This window comes from Oryctolagus cuniculus, chromosome 9 (genome assembly GCF_051225735.1).
Source record: "Oryctolagus cuniculus isolate XC-2025 breed Fujian yellow rabbit chromosome 9, ASM5122573v1, whole genome shotgun sequence".
Lineage (NCBI taxonomy): Eukaryota > Metazoa > Chordata > Mammalia > Lagomorpha > Leporidae > Oryctolagus > Oryctolagus cuniculus.
Genome location: NC_142875.1, coordinates 60,032,740 through 60,056,438, shown reverse-complemented (window position 1 = coordinate 60,056,438; position 23,699 = coordinate 60,032,740). Strand labels below are relative to the sequence as shown.

General features: G+C 45.6%; 1 non-coding gene across 8 annotated transcripts in view; it reads left to right on the top strand.

Moving 5' to 3' along the window:
- The first annotated feature begins 3,213 nt into the window (after positions 1–3,213).
- Positions 3,214–23,699, top strand: part of LOC100354781 (uncharacterized) — a 60,742-nt gene continuing 40,256 nt past the window's right edge. For 2 of the 8 annotated variants that reach the window (XR_016212884.1, XR_016212885.1), the window contains exons 1-3: positions 10,826–10,965; positions 11,104–11,266; positions 12,346–12,478. This is a non-coding gene — a transcript (uncharacterized LOC100354781). Of the gene's footprint in view, positions 3,376–10,822; positions 10,966–11,103; positions 11,267–12,028; positions 12,479–23,699 lie in introns of those variants that run through there. The other 6 variants (XR_016212886.1, XR_016212888.1, XR_016212883.1 and 3 more) reach the window with 5 other exon arrangements.

The following is a 23,699-nucleotide window of genomic DNA, read 5'->3' as shown; positions in this document are numbered from 1 at the left end:
TTCTTTCTTTCTTTCTTTTTTTTAATAATTTTATTTATTTATTTATTTTATTTGTTTATTTATTTTGACAGGCAGAGTGGATAGTGAGAGAGGACAGAGAGAAAGGTCTTCCTTTGCTGTTGGTTCACCCTCCAATGGCCGCCGCGGCCGGCGCATTGCGCTGATCCGATGGCAGGAGCCAGGTGCTTCTCCTGGTCTCCCATGGGGTGCAGGGCCCAAGCACTTGGGCCATCCTCCACTGCACTCCCGGGCCACAGCAGAGAGCTGGCCTGGAAGAGGGGCAACCGGGACAGAATCTGGCGCCCCGACCGGGACTAGAACCCGTTGTGCCGGCGCCGCAAGGCGGAGGATTAGCCTAGTGAGCCGCGGCACCGGCCTCTTTCTTTCTTTCTTTCTTTCTTTCTTTCTTTCTTTCTTTCTTTCTTTCTTTCTTTCTTTCTTTCTGTGTATGTGTGTGTGTGTGTGTGGCAGGAAAGTGGCAGTTGGGAGAAATTCTTGTCAAAGGCATACGTGCCTCTAAATTCAAGGAAGGTCAGAAATAAATTAGAAGTGTCCTCATGTGACACATTCCTTAAAGTATAGGCTAAATTACAGCTTCAGACTAATTAGTGAGGAAATCTCCCGAGAGTGAAAGATTGAGTATTGGTAATGGGATTACATGTCCTCTCACTTGTGCTTGGGGAAAACTTGCAAAAAGCATCTTCATTAATCACAGTCTTAATGGCTTTTACTTTTACCACCGTCAACCGACCACCAGGATCAAAAACATTTTACTAAGCAACTTTCTGAGTGTGGAGCTAGGCTATGCTGAGTGCTTTGCAGTTGGGTTAACCCATCTGCCTTTTAGGAGTCTACATGGATGGAAGTATTTAGGGCAGCTAAACATCTGAGAGCAACATGAATGTGAATATTAGCACTTTGGGAAGGCTGCAGAATAAATTTTTTTAGCAGAGTTACCAGTGGAGAAGGGATTATGAATGATATTTTGGAAGAATTAAAACAGGAGACTCTAATTCATGATTTGGTGTGTCATTTACAGTACCAGACACGAGGGAAAAATCTCTTGTCCTCTGGGATGTTATAGTCAGCAAATGACAGCCACACTGTTGCACAACTCTAGTGTAATGTGGTTGGCTATAAATAGAGGTTTGCCCAGGAAAGATCAGATTCTAGGAATCCATTTAAAAGGAGGAGGAGGTGGCTCAGTGAGCTCCTTATGAGGTGGACAGAACTATTTTAAGCCAAACATAGCATTGGATCTGGGGGTAAGCATAGGGCAGGAGAGTAATTTCTACTATGTACCCTACCCCCCAAAGATTTTTCATAATCACTCATTTCCAAAAGAGCTAGGGACCAAAATATCTCCTGTTGGAGATAAATATGATATTTACTTATTTTTGGAGGTAGGCAGGTATAAGTAATACAAAAAATAATATTTTAAGGCAGGATTTAGAGAACTAGAGGAGGCACAGGATGCCGTACTGGTGTCCTGGAGTAATACTCTGTGTCAAAGTTGGTTAAATGAGGTGAATAATTTTTAAAAACTGTAAACATATACTTGAAAGGGGGAGAGAGAGAGAGAGAGAGAGATCTCCCATCCACTGGTTCACTCCCTAAATGACTGCAATAGCTGGGGCTGGGGCCAGGTCAAAGCCAAGGGCTGGAAATTCAATCTGGGTCTCCCACGTGGATGCCAGGAATCCAACTTCTTGAACCATCACTGTTCCCTACGAGGGTGTGCATTAGCAGGAAGCTTGAGTCTAAACGGAGCTGGAACTCGAACTCAGGCACTCTGATATGGGATGCAGGTGTCCCAAGTAACATGTATTAACCACTGTGTCAAATGCCTTCCTCTGATGTGATAATTCTTGCCTTACTGCCCTCAGAGTTGAGGTGAAGGGTCCACGATATAAAGATGCAAAAGTATTTAATGAAGTATGAAACCTTATGAGGGTGGTTCAAAAAGTTTGTGGAAAATGCAATTAAAGGACAAACTTTTTTGGTGCAAAATTTTTTTTGAAATCTGTGCGTATGGGCCGGCACCGAGGCTCACTAGGATAATCCTCCGCCTTGCCGTGCCGGCACACCAGTTTCTAGTCCCGGTCGGGGAGCCGGATTCTGTCCTGGTTGCCCCTCTTCCAGGGCAACTCTCTGTTGTGGCCAGGGAGTGCAGTGGAGGATGGCCCAAGTGCTTGGGCCCTGCACCCCATGGGAGACCAGGAGAAGCACCTGGCTCCTGCCATCGGATCAGCGCGGTGCGCTGGCCGCAGCGTGCCGGCCGCGGCGGCCATTGGAGGGTGAACCAACGGCAAAGGAAGACCTTTCTCTCTGTCTCTCTCTCTCACTGTCCACTCTGCCTGTCAAAAAAAAAAAAATCTATGCGTATGAAGGGTCTTCAAAAAAGGTCACATAATTGCATATTGTGAGAAAATTTATGCATGAATTTCAAAATATTTTGAACAAGAATAAACTTGTCTTTTAATTCTACTATCCCATGAACTTTCTGAAGTACCCTCACATATACATTAAGCCACACTGCTGGTGGGCATGCTTAAACTAAAGGGGTATTGAGCCAGTGTAACAGAGACAAGTGTAGTGGGTGGGAGATGACGAGGGAAGGAGATTGGTTTGGGGAAGCTCCTGAAAGGTCAAAGGGAGGGCAGGTGTGGAGTCCATGGGCAAGTGTTTGAAGCCTTTGAACCACAGGGTGGGAAACAGTGGTAAATGGAAGAAGGACAGGACTTGGCTTGGCTGGGTGTGCGAGGGGCTGAAGTTTGACATTGGTTAGAGAGGAGGTTTGTTCTCAGTGCCTGACATCGTGAAGTTACCAATAAATATATGTTGGAATGAATGAATGTGTGATGACGTCTGGCTTTCCCCACCCCAGAGCTCCTCTAAAGAACATCTTCAGGTGTAGCAGGGGCCCAGGCATGGAGCCCCTGCACCTGCACACATGCTGGAATCTCCTTTCGGTTAATTTTAGCAAGTGTGAGTGAGGAGAGGTGGGAAGGGTAGATCCAGTGTCAGAGTTTCCACACAACATGGGTGTCTCAAGGCTCGTCAGGCCAAGGCAAGAAGTTGCTGTACCTTTGCACCGCCAGGAAGTGCCAGTGCCAGTGATGCAGGCTGGAATGACACCTGCCTCTTCCGCTTGCTCTGGGTTCCATAACTGGGAACACCTGCTCGCTGAGAGCTCCCAGATGGAATCCAGCTCCTTAAGAGCTGGCTGCTTCACACCCACCCCTGCTCCACTGCAGGCTGGTCAAGGCAGCTTCAGCTTTCTGGTCTCCACCAAATCTGTCTTCTACATCAAGCTGTTTAAGGCACCAGTTCTCCCCAGCCTTCAGCTTTGCTGTTGCTGAATCCAGCTTGGAGGTGATTCTGCTTAATTTACAGATAAGCTCATGTTACTTTGTCATCACAATCACATTCATATATTAAATTCTGTCTCTAGGACAAAGGGCGTAGTCCCAGGACACATCTTAGGAAGTTTGTCGCTTATCGTACATCCTTTTAATTTGGCTGGCTGGCTCTGTGTGTGCTCCTGTCCTTTCTGTAAGCTGTTCTCTGAGGCTTAGAATGCAGCGCTCTGCTGATCATAATAGCAATAATACTTACAATGGTTACGGGTGTTGGGCACTTGCTTCTTGCCACACATTGTGCTAGACAGTTCACTTAATTTAATTCTCTTGGCAGCTCTGTAAAGTAGGTATTATGACAATTTTCAGAGAAACTGAGGTTCAGGAAAGTTAATGTTTTCATGGACTCCCAGCTGATTAGTGGCAAGGAAAGATTGAAATCCAGTTCTAAAGGTGCAAATACCACGGTGCTTCTCATCATATGGAGTTACCACTCCCTTCCACCGCCTTTTTGCTCTCAAGGACTAGTTCGGGGGCCTCTCAAGGTTTGCACATGTGCAGGACTCAGCTTATCCATCTACAGTCCTCCATGTGCCCCCATGTTATGTTTTGGTTGGGTGTCTTCTTCGGCTACTCAGCTGTAACTTTTCAGGCAGCAGGAAGGAAGCAAACTTCGTCCCTTCATTTCTCCAGCTGATTCTTTTTGCTCCTCTCTCTGTCAGTAGCACTGAGCCTCTCAACCCCTCAGGTAGGAGTCAGGCTTGCTTTGTTTCACTCTCCTGCTTCCCTGTAACTCATGAGTTTTTTTTTTTTTTTTTTTTTGAGGGCTGTGTGATGTTCCCAACCAGTTCTTGGTCCCCATCCTGGCTTTCTTCTGCTCATAGCTTCTGAAGGAAGCCAGCTGATAGAACACATGGCACCCCTGTGCCTATAAGAAACAGCCTCCTTTCCTCTAGGTGGACACCTTGCCAGGGCACACGACTTGGCCATTACATCCCTGGCTGGAATTCAGTTCCCATAGTCTCCCTTGGGCAGGAGAATCTGCACAACTGAGCATATTGACCCCAGAAGTGAATCCTAATCTTGCCTCACGTTTCTCCCCATGAAAAGCATCCTCATTTAGGGTAATTTCCCAATATTCAACAAGTAGTATGGTATGGTATGGGCATTGGCCTTGGTTTTGGAGCAGGATCTGCATACTTCCTACTGAACCAGGCACTAACCCTTTGATTGCTGGATTGTGGGCGGTTGAGGAGGTTACTGCAGGAGGGGATTGGACAGCATTTGGAGTTCACAGTTGTGGATTGTGGCCAACTAGTTTGGCAGCATTTTGGTTTTTTAACAATTGGCACAGCCTTCCTGGTACATATAGGCTGAATATTAATACCACTCATCCCTCTCTGAGGAGCTTTGCACAAGTTCCAGTCCCATGCCACTCAGCAATGATGTCTGGATATTTCCCACATTTAGCAATCAGCAGTATCCCTTGGCATCAGGATCTCATAATAAAACATAAATACTAGTTTTAGGTCAGGCTTAAGTTTAGATGCCTATGTGATCAGAGCAGGCTTAGGCAATTTTCGGACATGACTCCAGGGGGTGCTCAGTATGGCCTCCCAACCAAACCTTCCACCCTCTCTGTAACTCTGCCTCTCAAGTAAATAAATAAAGATATTTTAAATAAAAATAAATAAATCTTTTTTATTTATTTACTTGAGAGGCAGAGTTACAGAAAGACAGAAGGAGAGGCAGAGAGAAAGATCTTTTATCCACTGGTTCACTACCCAAATGGCCTCAATGGCAGGAGCTGAGTTGATCTGACCAGCTGATCAGGAATTTCTTCTGGGTCTCCCATATGGCTGCAGGGGCCCAAGCAGTTGGGCCTTCTTCTACTGCTTTTCCAGGCCATCATTAGGGAGCTGGATTGGAAATGGAGCAGCCGGGACTAAAACCATTGAAACTGGCAGATGTTTAACACAGAGGGTGAACCTCATCATACATACACATGCACATATATATCATCAGGAAACCTGCAACTCCAGCTCTCAGACTAAGGCTGTTGTCCACCCTGATGGTCAGTACAGACATCTATTTAATATCTACCTACCCATCCATATATAGAATATCAAGTTTTACTATTGTTTTACTACCTCCTCATTCCAATAGATAGTCAGGTTTTTAGTATTTTCTTGATTATGGGATTTTCACTGGGCAGAAAGTAGAAGCTGCTTGAAAAGCCAGAGGGGAAGGAGAAGAAAGGGTTTGCATCTGGGAGTGTGGATGAGAGTGTGGTTGGAATTCTGTCTTAAGAAAGAAGCAGGTGCACTCGCTCAAGGAGGGCGTGGTGCTTCTACAGAGTTTGGATTTCCGGGCCCCCAGTCTCACCTGAAGGGTCTGTATGGTGTCCCTGTGTACCTGGTGTGACTTACTGATGGGAGGGATCACTGCAGAAGCCCTTAGGAACCTTGCTTGACTCTGAAGAGGGAACCCCAATACTGATGGCAACAGATTTCTGACCATCTCAGCAGGGTGGTGGATTAGACTTGTATCAAATGAAGACTATAAAATGGTCATTTTTCCACACTTGTGTTTGTAGTCCAAGTTTTATACCTTCCTTAAAGCTTTCTCCAGGTCTCTTTCCTTCATCTCTATTTCTGCCTCTCTCTCTCTTCCTTTTTCATTGCTCCTTGTTCCTCTGCCATGGCTGGTGTGGTCATATGGGTGTGAGTTGCCTTCCTTCTGAGGGGAGCCTCACTGTTAAAGGCAAGCAGAAACCAGCCATGGTTCTAAGCAGAGGAGGCAAGGTGCCCTTTCTTGAAAAAACTCTGTCAAAATCATCGGGGGATTAATCAGCTTCACTTGGGTCTCTTTCTGTGCTTTCTTCCCCTGAGAGCCAAAATCAGAGGGCTCAAGTCTCTGAGTTACACCCTCAGTTTGTCTCTGTCCAGAGTCTAAGGCACTAAATGGGTCCTTCGGTGACAAATTGACTCCTTAAACCCCTTCTCTTCTTCCTTAGAAGGAGGGCCCTGAATTTTAGCTGGGCACGTGGCCATCTAGAGAAAAGACCACTTCTCGGCATTCCCTGTCGCAAGGCATGGCTATGAGACTAAATTCTGGCAAGGAGATTTAAGTGGAGATGTTGTATATGATTTTTGGGAAGTGGCCTGGACTGCTTTGACCTTGTCTTTGTCTAAAATAGGAGCTGGCAAAAGCTTTCTGTAAACAACCTGATAGTACATAATTCAGCTTTGTGGGCCATGTGGTCTGTGTTGCAACTGTTCAATGCTGCTGTCAAACAACATCGAAAGCAGCCCCAGATCATACACAAATAAATGGGTGTCACTATGTTCCAATGAAGCCTTATTCAACCAAAACAGGTGGAGGATTGGCTTTGGCCTATGTGTTGTAATTTGTCAGTCACTGGTCTTGAATGCACAGGTGATGATTCAAGTGAGAGCAGCCATCTTGGACCTTGAGGGGAAAGCCTTAGAGTGAGGGTGTCTGAGAAGCAAGCTAGAAGGAAACTTGGTTCCCAGTTCACAGAGTTGGGCAGCAAACTCCATGGATTTTTAGATGAGAGAAGTAAGCTTTTGTGTTTATGCTGTTGTCAGTTGCAAATAAACCTACTGCTGAGCAATAGATCATTCATGCCTGGTTAAGTTCGACTTATCAGAGTAGGAGACCACTGAAGAATGTGGGATCAAAGCTCCAGCTAGGAATGAAGCGTGCATTTTCCAAACTCTGTTTTCTCGAAGTGTTGCAAGATTGGTTAAGCAAGGCCACAAACAAAACTTTGGGATTGATCTTTATGTGACGCCTAAGTATGAGCAGCGGCAGAGGATGTGGGTGTAACTGACAGGCTCTGGGCTTGGCAGTTGCAACATTCCCTAGTAGCAGGGCTCTGCCAGCTCCACACATTGGAACCCCACGTTCTGACACATGCTAATGAGATTTGCAAGGTGCAAATGCAAGTGCACTGAGTTTTAGCACCTTTTTTGGGGCTGTCAGTCAGAACCTGTCCCTGGAATCAGTAGGACTGGGGGAGCCTGTCGAATCTTTTAGTAATTCTTCCCATCATATAATTTCCTATGTCTTAGAGACTGACACTGTGGAGTTCCTGGGGAGGTCCAAATGCTCTGTTCTTAGGACATGGGCGTCTCAAGCAAACTGAAAGAGTGAAAAGGTAACGAAATTAAAGAGTTGTGGAAAAACACTGAAACTCGGCTCTGACTCTGAAAAGGTTTCCTACCCTACAGCTGCTACATGTGGTGGCTGACCCCACTAGGAACCTCATCTGATTTCTTGTGCTCAAGCAATGCTGCAGTTGCTTTTGGCTGCAGACTCCTGCTTTATAGGGGCCACAGGGTGGTTATTTCTGGAGATGAGAAAGCTGGTGATGTCCCTACACTCTGTCTCCAGCATCGAAAGCTCTGTGTGTGTGTGTGTGTGTGTGGTGCTGAATGAGGCAGTTGTGGGCAAATTATTGCCTGTTTTCACAAAAGAGAGAAGGAAAGGGCTGCATTTAAACAAGTGAAACTTTTTTAAAAAATTTTGTTTGGAAAGTCAAAGTCACAGAGAGAGAGGAGAGACAGAGATCTTTCATTCACTCGTTCATTCCCCCAGATGGCTGTAATGGCCAGAGCTGGGCCAGGCTGAAGCTAGGAGCCAGGAGCTTCATCCAGGTCACCCATATAGGTGCAGGGGCGCAAACATTTGGGCCATCCTCTGTTACTTCTCCCAGGCTACTAGCAGGGAGCTGGATTGAAAGTGGAGCAGCTGGGACATGAACCAGGGCTCATATAGGGTGCTGGCATTGCAGGCAGTGGCTTTACCTGCTGGTCCACAATACTGGTCCCCTTTTTTCTTTTAAAAAATCTTGTTTAGAGCCAGATAAATAGATAGATAGATAGATAGATAGATAGATAGATAGATAGATAGAAACACACCTGTCAGCTGATTCATACTCCAAATTCTTGCAAAGGCTAGCCCTGGGCTAAGATTGAAGTCAAGATCTCCCATGTGGGTGGCAGGAACCCAATTACTTAAGCCATCACTGCTGCTTCCCAGGGTCTTCATTAGCAGGAAGCTGGAACTAGGAGCCGGAGCTGGGGATTGAAGTCAGGTGCTCTGATGTGGGATGTAGGTGTCTTAACTGCTAGGCTAAATACCTGCTCCAAGAGCAATTTTGATCAGACCCAAAGAAGTAAACCTTAGCCTTTCAAACAATGAGCTGCCGTACTGGGAAGTTGAAGCACAGTCTCTGGTCTGAGGTGGTGCAGGCTAGGGGGTGGTGGGGAGGAGTGCAGACTTGAGAATCACACGGACCTGGGTTCATGTTCTGATGCAGGCTCTCACTTGCTGGTTATCTGTGGGCATGTTGCCCAACCTGTGTCTTTTTTTTTTTTTTTTTTGACAGGCAGAGTGGACAGTGAGAGAGAGAGACAAAGAGAAAGGTCTTCCTTTGCCGTTGGTTCACCCTCCAATGGCCGCCGCTGCAGCCGGCGCACCGCGCTGATCCGATGGCAGGAGCCAGGAGCCAGGTGCTTTTCCTGGTCTCCCATGGGGTGCAGGGCCCAAGCACCTGGGCCATCCTCCACTGCACTCCCTGGCCACAGCAGAGAGCTGGCCTGGAAGAGGGGCAACTGGGACAGAATCCGGCGCCCCGACCGGGACTAGAACCCGGTGTGCTGGCGCCGCTAGACGGAGGATTATCCTAGTGAGCCGCGGCGCCGGCTCCAGCCTGTGTCTTTTTTATGAGATGGTGATGGTAATGCTGCTGACTTGCCAGGCAAGCTCTAGGAATGGCTGTGATAATGTTCATAAACAGCTGACAAGGGTCTGAAACCGGAGAGGCCTTCCTGTGGGGCTCTGTTCTGGTGCTTTGAGTCTCAACGGGTCCGATTGGACTGTGGGATCAGAACAGCATCCCGCAGAAGGCCTCTCTGATTTCTTTCCTGTGTCTTCCTCTCCTAGAATTCGGGTCAAAGGATGCTTCCTCTGCTTCTTGAAGTCTCCCCATCTTCTCTGTCTTGGTCAAGGCCTTACCATCCAGTCTCAGGATCCTGCAGTCCTTGCTCTGCTGCTCTGACCTCCTCAGCAGCTGCCGTGCATGGGTCATGGGATCATTTGATTAATGCCTGCCTCCCCTACCAGACTGTCGGCACTCTAGAAGGCAATGACTATGTTTCTTTTTCTTACCATCACATCCCTAGCAGGCAGCATAGTACCTGGCACATGATAGATGCTCAATAAACACTTGCAGGAAACTGTTGAAATCTTTACTTAATATATGCTAAGCTGATCTTCTGTATATAAAGAGAATTGAAAATGAATCTTGATGTGAATGGAAGGGGAGAGGGAGCGGGAAAGGGGAGGGTTGTGGGTGGGAGGGAAGTTATGGGGAGGAAGCCATTGTAATCCATAAGCTGTACTTTGGAAATTTATATTCATTAAATAAAAGTTAAAAAAAGAAAAAAAATGAAATAATGTTGAAAAAATAAACAAACACTTGCAGGATGCATGTGTAAATGAAGTCATTTACTCTGGCTGCCTTTATATTTGTGCTTTCTATTCTCCAGCGTCCCTTAATGGAACTATTTTCTTAACATGAGCAGTTCTGCCCTCTGCCTCCAGCTCCCTATGCCTTTGGCAGGGGATGTGGGAAGGTGGGAGGAGGAAGTGTCCTGTAGCTCAGTGAGTTCTAGAACATCTGATTGTGGTGGCAGGAGGCTAACCAGAGGCTTGCCAAGGGTACAGGGTTGAAAGGCTGAGGAGCTGTCAGACAGCAAGAGGATTTGCTCTCCTGGGCCGCTGCAGGACTGGCTGCTTTCAAAGGCTCCAGGCTAATCAGAATTTCAAAGGATACTTCTAAATGTAATAGGATTCTACCTGAAAGCGGAGAGTGAGGCCTAGGAGCTGTTTATTCTTCTGGTTTCTATTCTAGGCTTGTTATCAAAGATAGCTGGGGACTTCCGATTTTATTTTCATTCCTGCACCAAGAGGGAAAGCCCAGTGCAACGGCAGTACAGTGAGGATGGCAAGTCCACAAAGAAATGCTCCACCCAGTTTCTTGTCTTGGTTTCTCTAAGGCACAGAGGAGCACGCAAAGTTATCAGAGCCGTGTCTTTCTTGGCCAATGGTGGAGATAATTTGACACCACCATTTCCACAGGTCCTGTGAGCTGGAGTCCAGCGTCCTCTCCCCTTCTCCCAATGTCCTTTCTTGTTCTTTCTGAATTAGACAGATCCCCACTTGGACATGATTTCATGGAGAAGGCGTTTAAAATCCGCTGCCTTTGACTCTAGTAGTCTTGGGGAAAACTGTGGAAAACAAACAAATAATAAACAACCAACACCATTCCTTCTCAAAACTGTGGTAGAGCGGGGGAATGGGGAAGCGGGGAAGTACACAGGTACATATGGTATCAGTAAAGATCTGCACCTGCTTTGCTCAGACCAGCTGGCAGACTATTCAAAGCAACGTGTGTAGTTCTTTCTGGAAACACTCAGAACTAAAAGCATCTGCAGAGGGATTGACAGAGGCTTGCTGGGATCAGTTGCATGAAGACTGTGCCAACCATCGTTTTGGAAATCTGAACTGGATGAGAGTAGGTACCATGTTGCAAAGCTGCGGGTTTGCGGTTTTGACACCTTGTAAGTTTTACATATGCCTAAGAAGTGGCAGAAGTAGAAGTCATCTGCTTTGCCTGTAAAATCGTCATTTCCATAAATTGCTTTATAACCAGGTGTTTGGTGCTACTATGAGAGGAAGTGGAATATGAGTGCTCATCTGTCTATCTGGAGAGCTCCAGCTGGGGGTAGGCGTATGGGCCCAGTGTTCTGAGAATTAATTCAGCGCTTGCAGCCTCCAGTCGACCTGCCTTTCACCCCTCGGCCCTCCTGGAACCTGTATCCTTGATTCTGGTTCTTGGAATCTAACCCCTTGGAAGCAGCTACTGAAGTTTAATAGAATGCATGTGGAAGGAATGATGTATTTGGGCCAATTTGATAGCTATCCTAAAAAGCTTTGTCTGGGCATTATTCCCGAGAAACTACATCTAGCCCAAAGGGTACCAATAGCCAACTCTGCTATTTAAAACCATCCAGGGCCCTAGCTGTGCCTTTTGTCGAGTGCAATTGCATTAACTAATGAATAATCAATGTTTAGCTGACACCTGAGGGTCCAAATAGCTAATCCTAAACTAAATTTACTGATTTGTTCTGTTTCTGCTCTTCACTATTGAGTTTGTCCTCCTAACACGGAATCCCCTTTTTTGGCTCTGACCTTCAGCCCGGTAGTTTCCATTGGATATCTTGAAGACTAATGGGCTGAAGCCGCAAATGTTAGGAGTGAAGTAAGATACATTGGTTATTGGACCCACCTATGAGTTTAATCGGCTGTTACCTTTAGCTTATATTTTCTTATTCCTTTACTCAACAAATCTTTGGGACGAACTCTACAGGTGCTGGGGTTTTGTGGGATGATTTTGGTTCTTCCCCTGCCTCAGTGAGTTTGGGTTGTTCAAGGTCCCAGGATGTGGTGGGAACTCACTGAGTGTTTGGGGTCCTCTCTCTGGGTCTCAAATGTTGGAGTCTCTGGTTTCTTGGAGTCTGCAGATGCAGGTCAAGGCCTGGCACACTTGGGTATAGGAAGTTTCTCTCTGTGTCTAGTGATGTAACCCACCGAGGCAACATCTAGTGTGTCGGCTCTGTACTGAAGAAGAGAATGTCTTTCATCTTTTCACCTTGTGGAAGGCCAGCAAGGTATGTCAGAGCACCTGGAGGGAAAGGACCATATTTGATTCATCGTTGCTTTCTCAGCTTCAGGCACAAAGCCTAGCATGTAGTAGGAGCTTTGAGAATGAATGGAGTGTGAAGGGCTATGTGTGCTCAAAGTGGACATCTTACTCCAGGATCAGGGGTCATCCTCCCAGATGAAGAGAAACTTTATTCTTCCAGTGCACAGTTCAGCTCCTGAAACAGACAAGATAGGAAAGAAGGACCCTCCAGCTCTGCTAAAATGCGGCCACACTTGGTGTGATTGGACATGATAACCTCCTAGCAGAACTTAGCTTCTCTGTTCTGTAGAGCATCATGGAAGAGGTGTGGACCATTACTGGGGTAAGTGTCTGGGTTGCACCCAGAAAGACTTGGGAACCAAAATAGTGCAACCACTTCCCTGCTCTCTCTCTAAACAGGATGTCATTTGCTCAACAAATAGCATGTGAAATTTGGTTTTGGTTATTGGGGATATAATAGGGAGCAAATAGACAAAAATCCCTGGCTTCGTGGGCCATTTCATAGCGCTTTCATGCAAGGGCATGTGTGTGAGAGAGGGAGAGGGAGAGAGAGAGAGAGATATCAATAAACTAACTTAAAGAGGAGGATGTTAGAAAGTGACAGTGGGAGGGGTCAGTGCCGTGTGAGTGGGCTAAGCCTTCACCTGCGAGCTGGCATCGCATATGGGCACCAGCTCATATCCCAGCTGCTCTCTGCTATGGCCTGGTAAAGTAGTGCAAGGTGGCCCAAGTGCTTGAGCCCCTGCACCTGTGTAAGAAACCTGGAAGAAGGTCCTGGCTCCTAGCTCCTGGCTTTGGATTTGCTAAGCTCCGGACATTGTAGCCACTGGAGGAGTGAACCAGCAGATGGAAGACCTTTCTCTCTTTCCCTCTGTCTGTAACTCCACCTCTCGAGTAAATAAATAAATCTTAAAAAAAATAGTTAAAAAAAAGAAGATCCCGGCGGTGTGGCACAGTGAGTTAACGCCCTGGCCTGAAGCTCTGGCATCCCATATGGGCACTGGTTCGAGTCCTGGCTGCTCCACTTCCGATCCAGCTCTCTGCTATGGCCTGGGAAAGAAGTAGAAGATGGCCCAAGTCTCTGGGACCCTGCACCCGCGTGGGAGACCTGGAGGAAGCTCCTGGCTCCTGGCTCTGGATCGGCGCAGCTCCGTCCATTGCAGCTAATTGGGGATTGAACCATCAGATGGACGACCTCTCTCTCTCTTCTCTGCCTCTCCTCTCTCTCTGTGTAACTCTGACTTTCAAATAAATAAATCTTAAAAAAAAAAAAAAAAGAAAGTGACAGTGGTAGGGAGATAAAGCAGGGAAGATGAGTAGAAGATGCTGGGGTGGGGGAACATCATTGAAAGGTAACATTGGAGGAAGAGCTCTGAAGCTATGGGAGAGTATCACGTAGGTGTTTAGGTGAAGAGTGCTACAGACGGGGGAACAAGGACAGTAAAACTGGAGATGGATTGTGCCTTGGTGTGGTCCAAGAATGGTCAGGGACAAGTGTGGCTGGAGGGGTGCAGCTAGACGTCCACTCTCTGCATTTGCAGATGCCCTTGTCTTGTTCAGCGGCCTACACAAGGCAAGCACTAGAGAATTGGAATCAAAATCTGCCGGAAACCACGACAAGTAATCATTGGCACAGGACTAGAACACAGCACCAAGCTCTGGTGACACATGACACTGTGTGAGTCAGTGTCTAGGAAAAACTTGAGACTGTTAACTTAGGTGCCTTGTGGAGCTTAATGAAGGCACTATTTACAAAGGTTTGTGTGGAGTAAGGTAGGGCAAGAAGAGCTAGTGCAGTGTCCACAGGGTGAGCTACACCAGGAGTTGCTGTCACTCCAATGTCTGAATGTACAAGAGAGGAGCAGTTTCCAAAGCCATGAGGACAGTGGTATGGAGAGGCCCACCTAGTAGGAGCTGGGACTCATTGCTACTCATAGGAGATAGCTGAAGTCTAAGCACTCCCAACTTATTCCCCTCTCTCCCTCTGCTCTCCTTGTGGTACCCCATGCACTGACTTCATGTGGGAATGGAAGGGCAAGAGAGTTCACTTATGAGGTCCACATGGACAGACTTCCTGGTTCCAAAGGCTGCTGGAGGAGGAAAGAGAGTGAATCTGAAGAGTCTAGTAGTAGGTATCTACAGGCTAGAGAGAAGAGAGGGACATGGGGCTACTGCAAGTGAGACTGAGGAATCTATGCCTCTCGGCCTAAGCAGAAAGGATGGTCCTATTCCTGCATGGAAGCTGAGCAGCCTGAAGCTGACTAGTACCGGAGAGCACCCCCCACCCCGCTGTCAGCTGCAGCTTGTTGCCCAAAAAACACTCATGTTTTAGCTATGCTCATTTGTGCAATGGGACTCTGTGCAATGCCCCACCTGCCCCTCTCATTTATAAACACCACCAGCATATTTGCAGGTGCCAGTAGATGGCAAGGCAGAGAACTTAGACCCCTTGAGGGGGTGGTGATGGCATGGAGGCAGAGCCTCATCCCTGGCCAAGGTGGGACCAGAATCAGCCCATATAGCCGGGCCTGCAGTCAGCTGTACTGTCTCAGTTACCATAACATAGCCAGGATCATTCCTGGGGAGGACAGCAAAGCTTCAGAGCCACAGCTGCTGGAAGATTTAGAATTCCCTCTAGTCGATGGCGTTCGAAATTGGACCGTGTCTCAATGTGCATGAATTTGTTTTCTTTGGTTAGAGAGCTGACTTTGACATTGATGATATGGATGACTAAGAATCTTTCAGGTTTTGTTACTCTTCAGATAGGGCCTCCACTCTTTAATATGGCCTGCTAGGTCTTGGGGAAATTGACCCCTGCCTGCACAACCTCATTCACCTTTTGGAGCCCTTCTTTGGCTCCCAGCACTGTAGCCACCAGAGAGTCATATATCAGGGTCTCCAAAGGTCATGTTGCTTTTTTTTTTTTTTTTTTAAGATTTATTTATTTCTTTGAAAGGCAGATTTGCAGAGACAGAAAGAGAATTCTTCCATCTGCTGGTTCATTCCCCATATTGCCGCAATGACCAAAGCCAGGAGCTTCTTCTGGGTCTCCCACACAGGTGCAGGGGCTTAAGGACTTGGGCCATCTTCTACTGCTTTCCCAGGCCATAGCAGAGAGCTGGATCAGAAGTGTAGCAGCCAGGACTTGAACCGGTGCCCATATGGGATGCCAGTGCCACAGGCAGTGGCTTTACCCGCTAAGGCACAGCACCAGCCCCCACATTGTTTTCTACCTCCTGGTCTGACCCCTCTAACTTCATCTGTTTCTCTTTCTATAACCAGTTTGATCCTTAATTTCTACTCAGCTCATGGAAACTCTCCCAGCTACTCTGAACTGGGGTTGGCCCTCACCTGCATGCTCTCTTAGCATCATCCTCATCTAGCACTTCTCTCATTTGAAATTAATTTGTTAATTGATAATTGGCTGTTTAAAGTCTGCCTCTTCCCCTATCCATATTTGATTGTAAGCATTATGATTTTTGTTGCCTAGTGCCCAGGCACAGAAGACACTCTGCAAATATTTGAGGGGATTATTGACCAAAAGAAAATGAATGAGGAGTGGGTGTACACACACTGCAAAGAAAGGAATAAGCAGAAGCATAGATTGGAAACGACACCCGCCTGCCTGCCTTCTCCGCACTCCAGTCTGTCTTGGAAGGAGGATGAGTCAGAGGTGGGACAGGAAGTGGTGGTAGACAGAGGAGCTGATAGATGGGAGAGCTGACCAACCAGCTACCCAGACACCTGAGAAGGGTGAGGAAATGTTGTTGTCAGACATATCAATGCTCAGAGAATGCCCTCAAGCAAAAGATCTGCTCAGGCAGCATTATCAGAAGGAAGCTTTAAAAAGGAGAGAATAGTAAGCTGCCAGCTCTGCTGACTGATTTGCAAAGGCCCAATGTGGTAACAGGTTCAGGCCATCAAAAATTATTTTAACAGGGACCCTGAGGATTTCAAACACCAGAAACATCAGGTAGGCTAGTTATAAAGTGGCTGTAGCTCTCTAGCCCATCAGAACAAGTGTCTCAAGGCATTGGTAGACTATTGTTGGGATTCACCAGCTCCAAATCAGAAAGTCTTTAGGGATAGAAAATACAATGGCATGAGTGAAGCCTAAATTGTTTTCTTTTTCATGATAGTAGATTTATACATGTCGGATGGGTGGTTCCTGTGTAGAGCTTCAAGTTACAGATGTGGGCTTGACAGGCCCCAAAGGCTGAAGTTAAAGTTCAAAGGGAACCTGGAAAAAATGAATTGGGGACCTATGAGGATGACAAAAAAGAAACTTGGGAAATAATCAAGGACCAGTGTGAAAAGAGTGGGAATGGGTGAGATTGATGTGAAGACAAAGGAAGTAAATTTGACTGGAAGATGCATGGTCATTGCAAATTTTTTATTGCCCCCTGGCTTGAGTTGATGCTTACTAATCACAATAACCCTGAACTTAACTAAGGCTTGATTTAGATCTTTTCTGTCCCTTTTCACTGGGCTGGCTTTGGGGACTACTGCATTTTCTGCTCACTTCCTATGATAGGTCTGCTGCCCCCAAGTCTATCATAGAAAATGCCATAATTACAATGTAGGAGACCCTCAGCAGCTATGGGTTCTACCTGGGCAGGTTCAACACATTGTGGATAGAAAATATTTGAAAAAATTGTACAGAATTTTTTAAAACAATGTATAGATTTAAAAAATATTTACTTATATTTGATTTGAGAAGAGAGAGAGAGAGAGAGAGAGAGAGAGAGAGATCTTTCATTTTCATCTGCTGGTTCACTCCCCGAATGCTCACAACAGCCAGGGCTGGGCCAGGCTGAAGCCAGTAGCACAGAATTCAATCCAGGTTCCCATGTGGGTAGTAGGGACCCAAGTACTTGAGCCAGGGTATGCATTAATGGGAGCTGGATTGGACGTATAGGAACTGGGACTGGAATCAGGCACTGTGGATATGGGATGTGGGCCCCTTAATGGCTGTGTCAAAGCTTGCCTCCAGACTTTTTTCTCATCACAATTCCCTAAACAATACAGCATAACAACTATTTACATAGTATTTACATCGAGTTAGGTATTATGTGTCCTGAAGAAATGATTTAAACTATACAGGAGTGTGTGTGGATTATATGCAAAATTATGCCATATTATATAAGGGACTTGGGCGTGGGGGATTTTGGTATCTGATGGCTGGAGGTGGGGCAGAGCTGTGTCCTGTAATCAATCCTCCCTGCATGTTGAGGGATGATGGTAGTTGGTATAATAATTTCTAATAGATAAAGAGATAACATAGCATACAATATACATCCCTTTAACACATAGTGAAACATAATTCAAGACACACCGTGCCATAGCATATATGACCACAGGGAGCAGAAAATTAAAAAGCCATTTCTCTATATCTTAGACACTAGAGAGAAAAGGATGTTCTGCTAAATTGAAGACTGTAGCAGATTGCAAGGTGGAATCAGGTGTGCGCACACATGTCAGCATAAGAAGCAGGCATCTGTACTAGATGACTTACTGAGGTGGCAGTGAAATTCAGACTCCATAGCCTATCATTTCATATGAGACAGTCACTCTTTTGGGTCTCAAGTCTTTTTAGGAATTGTTAATAAAAAATGAAACATCCCAGAGAAGAGTCACACTTTGGGTTTTTCACAATCTTGTAATTATCAGGCATCACAGTCAATATAGTCTGTTTCCTGCTTTCCACCTTCTACTTCTCACTTCCTGCTTCAACCTTGAAAATGCATACTTCCTACTTCTCACTTCCCGAATTTCATAGTCTTTTTCTTTCTTTTAAATATTTATTTATTTATCTGAAAGGCAGAATGACATTGAGGGAGGGAGAGTCAGAGAGATCTTCCATCTGTTAGTTCACTCCCCAAATGGCCGCAATGGCTGGGACTGAAGCCAGGAGCCAGGAACTCCATCTGGGTCCCCTATTTGGGTGGCAGGGACAGAAGCACTTGGGTCATCATTGCCTTCTTCTTCTTTTTTTTGACAGGCAGAGTGGACAGTGAGAGAGAGAGACAGAGAGACAGGCCTTCCTTTGCCGTTGGTTCACCCTCCAATGGCCGCCGCGGCACACCGCGCTGATCCGATGGCAGGAGCCAGGTGCTTCTCCTGGCCTCCCATGGGGTGCAGGGCCCAAGCACCTGGGCCATCCTCCACTGCACTCCCTGGCCACAGCAGAGAGCTGGCCTGGAAGAGGGGCAACCGGGACAGAATCCGGCGCCCCAACCGGGACTAGAACCCGGTGTGCTGGTGCCGCAGGCGGAGGATTAGCTTATTGAGCCGCGGCACCGACCATCATTGCCTACTTAAGCATATTAGCAGCAAGCTGGATTGGAAGCAGAGCAGCCAGGATTCAAATGGGTGCTCTGATAGGGGACACTGGCGTCGCATGTGGTGGCTTAGCCTGCTGTACCATCAACGCTGGCTCCCCAACTTTAAAAATCTCACAGAAGTCTGCACATCTCCTTTCTCCCAAACTTCTATTTTGTCATATCTTTTACACCTCCATCAATTGTAATTTCCACCTTCCAGTCTTACTATTTGTACTTTAAACAATTTTATTTTCAGGAATTTGTGAGAGGGAAAAACCCTCATATTTTATGTCTCCCTACCAGTGTACTGGTTCCGCTGATCTTCATGCTTTCTGGCTTCATCTGCTGTCATTTCTGGAGCCTGAACAACGTCCTCTGATACTCCTTTCAGTGCAGGTCTGCTGGCCACAGCATCTCACTTGCTCTTATCTGGAAATGTCTTTTTTTACTCTTGTTTTTAAAGAATGTTTTTGCTAGATATGGAATTCTCGGTTGATTTTTTCTTTTCAGGATTTAAAAAGTGTCATTCTGTTGACTTCTGGTCTTCCTTGTCTTCTCCCTCCATTTCCTTATTTTTCTTCTTCCTTTTTCGTGATGGTAACTTGACCATCATTTGTATTATCATTCCCCTGTGTGTTTGGCTTTTTCCCTCTGGGACTTTCCAAACTTTCATTTTACTGTTAGTTTTCAGCAGTTTGACAATGAAGTATCCCTGTGGTATTTTTTGTATCTATACTGCTTGAGATTCACTGAACTTCTGGATCTATAAACTGGAATTTTTCATCATATGTGGGAAATTGGTAGATGTTTTTTCTGAGGAATCTGGCTCCTGGTTAAAAACCTACGTGTGAGTTTTCAAGTTTGACTGCAGACAGTGACAAAAGCTTTACCTGACGGGTGTCATGGGGGATACCTGGGCCCCTACACCTGACTTGGCACACAGTCAGTGCGTCACTGTCTCAAGGTGAGCTACAATCAAGGAGCCCCCTCTTTGTATATTTGCATTGACTGCTTTGGTGCCTTCATTCCTTAGTCTCTATCTGAGGTCTGTGCGGAGAGAAGTCTTCTCCAGACACCTCTGCTGAGGCCTCCTTATTATGAGAGAGGAGGGAGAGACCTTGAAGACACTTTTTTCCCATTGAATTAGTACGTAGAAATTTCTCCTAGCCCATCCCTTTCCCTTCCAACTCCCCTCTGACCTTTGAGATCCATAACGTTGCTGGAACCTTTTATTCTGGCTTCTGTCAACAGCTGGATGATCTGGCCCACCTCAAACCCTGTGTACTTCCACTGGAAATAATGACATAGAGGGGTAGGTGTTTTCTTCTGTTTTAGCCTCTTGCTGATTCCATCACAGTTCATTAAAAAAAAACAAAAAAAAAAAAAACAAAAAAAAAAACAAAAAAAAACCTTACTTTTTTAATAGGCAGAGTTACACACACAGAAGAGACAGAAAGAGATCTTCTATTTGTTGGTTCATTTCCAAAATACCTGTAACTTCTGGGACTGAGCCAGGCTGGAGCCAGGAACCTGGTACTTCATCTGGGTCTCCCATGTGGGTGGCAGGGGCCTATGCACTTGGCCATCTTCTGTTGCTTTCTCTGGCAATCAGCTGTATTTGAAGTGGAGCGACTGAGACTCAGATCAGTAGCCATGTGGGATGCCAGTTGCAGGTGGCAGCTTAACCTGCTATGCCGTAATGCCCACCCTAACTCTTTCATTTTTGGCTTTTTGCTTTAACTGACTGCTCTAGAACCTGGCAGCCCCCACTCTGTCTCCTAGCTCAGCTGAGATTCTGACATTTCCCCAAGTAATTTTCCTGACTCATCATCATCATTTTTTCTTTATGGAACTCCAATTATACATGTTAGATTGTTTGATATTGTCCTCAGGTCTTTGAGGCTATGTTCATTTTTATTCAATCTCTTTTTCTCCTTTTTTTTAGGTTTGATAATTTGTATTGATTTATCTCCAAGTTCACTGAATTTTTCTTCTTCCATCTTCAATTTTCTGAAAGCTCATATAGTGAACTTTTCATCTCAGTTACTGTACTTTTCCCATTTTTAATAGTTTCTGTTTTCTCTGCTGAAAGTGTATTTTCATTCATTAAGATGGCATTTTCATTGTGTCATTTCTTATTAAAAATTTAGATAATTAAAAATTTTATTTAGTGATTTAAATATTTCTTTCTTTAATTTTTGAATAGACATTAGCAACTTATTCAGTAAATTGTATATATAGAATACTTTCAGGCTGATTTCTACTAGCTGTATTTTATCTTGACTATTATTTTTTTAAAAGATTTATTTATTATTTATTTGAAAGAGTTACACAGAGAGAGGAGAGGCAGAGAGAGAGAGAGAGAGAGAGAGAGGTCTTCCACCCCGATGGTTCACTCCCCAATTGTCCACAGTGGCCAGAGCTGTGCTGATCTGAAGTTAGGAGCCAGGAGCTTCCTCTGGGTCTCCCAGGCAAGTGCAGGAGCCCAAGGACTTGGGCCATTCTCCACTGCTTTCCCAGGCCATAACAGAGAGCTGAATCAGAAGTATAGCAGCTGGGACTTGAACTGGTGCCCACAGGGGATGCTGGCGCTTCAGGCCAGGTGTTAACCTGCTGCGCCACAGTGCAGGCCCCTTGACTATTATTTTTTTAAAAAATCTATTTATTTATTTGAGAGGTTGAGTTACAGACAGAGACAGGGAGAGACAAAGGTCTTCCATCTGCTGGTTTACTCCCCAAATGGTCACAATGGTTGGAGCTGGGCCAGGAGCCAGAAGCTTCTTCTGGGTCTCCCATGTGGGTGCAGGGGCTCAAGCACTTGGGCCACTTTCTATTGCTTTCCCAGGCCATAGCAGAGAGCTGGATTGGAAGAGGAGCAGCCATGACACGAACCGGTGCCCATATGGGATGCTAGTCCTGCAGGCTGAAGCTTAGCCTACTAAACCACAGTGCAGGCCCCTCTCTTGACTATTATTACATTTTACTTTTTTAATGTGTGTCTGGTAAGTTTTGATTATAGACTGAATGTTATGGGTGAATCAGTATAGAGATTGGATTTTGTGATATTCTTCTGTTCATTTTTGTTTTAGTAGGTAGTGAGATTACTGGCAGATCACATTGAATTTATGTCAGCTTGGTTTTCTGCTTTCTTAGGGAGTATGTATGAAATCAAAAGGTGTTTTCAATGCCCTTTTAACTTGTAAGACTCAATCTCCACTCTGTGTGTATGTGTTTTCTGACATTTCAATCTTGTGAAAACGTGGTTTTAAATTTTGAAAGGATAGGGTTGTTGTAAGTCTTACTCTGGGATGTAATTCTCACTCCCGAGTAGTGTCGTTTCTGGTGCTTCAGCGGATATTTGGGCTGTGAACAGGTGTCATTAAGCTCTTTCTCCTCTGGCTGAGTTGGAATTCCAGCATGCCTCATCATTGCTCAGCCTCAGTGTCTCTAGTCTACTTTAAACTTTGTAATAGCCACATTCTGATAAGCCTTGTCTGAACTCTCCCTTTAGATATATAGTTAAGTCCTTGGCTCCGTGCTATGGGGTTCCTCAACTTCCGTGCCCTGTCTTCTAGATTCCATTGGCTTCACCTGCCCCTGTCATCTCTGTCCACTCAGCACAGGGTATTGCTGTGTTGTGCTTGGACTCCCGCTGACTGCCACACAGTGGGAAATCATCTTCTGGTGTAGTAGAGCGGGGCTCAATTTGTCAAGTTCCCTTCTCTCAAGAAACCAGTTTTGTGACTTTGTGTGCTATTTGTGCTCACAGTTACCTTCTCTGTTCTGTCCAACATTCATTTGCTTTGGTGGGAGCTTAGATCTAGTTTCAGTTATTGGAAACAGAAGTCTCCATCGAGGGCTCTTGAGGAAGGGGCAGTGATTCGGTGTTGATGGACGATGGCAAAGGCTGCCTAACATACAGGAGAAGCACGTGGGGGAAAGCCTGGAGGCAGGACACTGAGTAGGAGGTAACTTCAGTGTCCTCAGCTTAGAACTAAGATCAGGATGAGGTGGGCAGATGTGCAAACAAATGGGAGATATCATGAAGGAAAAAGAACTATTGTGTTATTGATAAATTGGATGTGAAGGATAAAGAAGGTAAAAATGATGACAGATGTGCTTTAGAAGAGAGCCCTTATCTTTGGCTATACATACTGAAATATTTATGGATAAAATGATATAATGTCTGGGATTCAATTCAAAATAATCCAATGTAGACATGAGGGTGGAGAAGACAGTGGAGTTTGGGTAATACAAGACTGACCATTGTTAAAGCTAGATGATGAGTACTTGAGTGTGTATTACACTATTTCTTCCCCTTTGCATATATTTGATATCTTCAATATAAAACCAAAAAAAGAAAAAAAAAGACCAGGGTTGTCAATCTGGGAAAGAGTGTTGGTAGGGTTGAGGAGTGCCCTGTTTAAGGTAGGAGAAAAGGTAGAAGCTAGTGGCAGTTTGTTAAACTTGTAAAGCAAGCTTTTATGCAAAATATTTTTTAAGACAATGGTTTGCTTAGTCTGGCTCGCTCTGTTCCTTGAGAGGTGTCCTTCAGTGCAGATGTATTTGATTATCTGCTTGAGGATGCACGTCATACAGGACTGGCTGGACTGAAGTGGTAGCGTCCATGCTGCTCATAGAGACAGCTCTGCATTCAGGGCTTACACAGGCTCAGAAAGCCATGTGTGATGCAAGACCCGACTACACCAGGCAGGTGTCATCAGACCTCTGCAGACCTCTCCCAGAGCGGGCCTGGGACAGCTCCTGGAGGCCTTCTGTTGCTCTGCCCCTTTTCACACCGCCTCGCCACCAGCTGTACATGCCTGGGGCTTCCCTGAATCTTGCACTCACCAGCTTCCTTCCAACTAACTATGGATTCTGTAATTGAGCCCAAGAGAGGTGCCTGTTCCCACAGCCTAAGGAATTCCAGGGGAAGTAGAGAGACTTTTCTACAAGAAAAAATAAACAAAAGAACAAAAATGCCACCCTTTTCCTTATCTACTGTTTGCTTTCTTTCCCCATTCATTCAATAAATCCTTTTAAGGTGCTCCCATGTGGGAGGATCAGGGGTGATTGGGCATCAGAGGTGATCAAGAGAAAGGTCCTTTTTCAAGAATTTAGAGCCTGATAGGGGAAGAAAAACAAGCAGCTAAGAGGGAAAGTGACAGGTGTCACACTAAAGGTTTGCAAAGGGACCAGTAGGGTATGAGGAAGGAATGG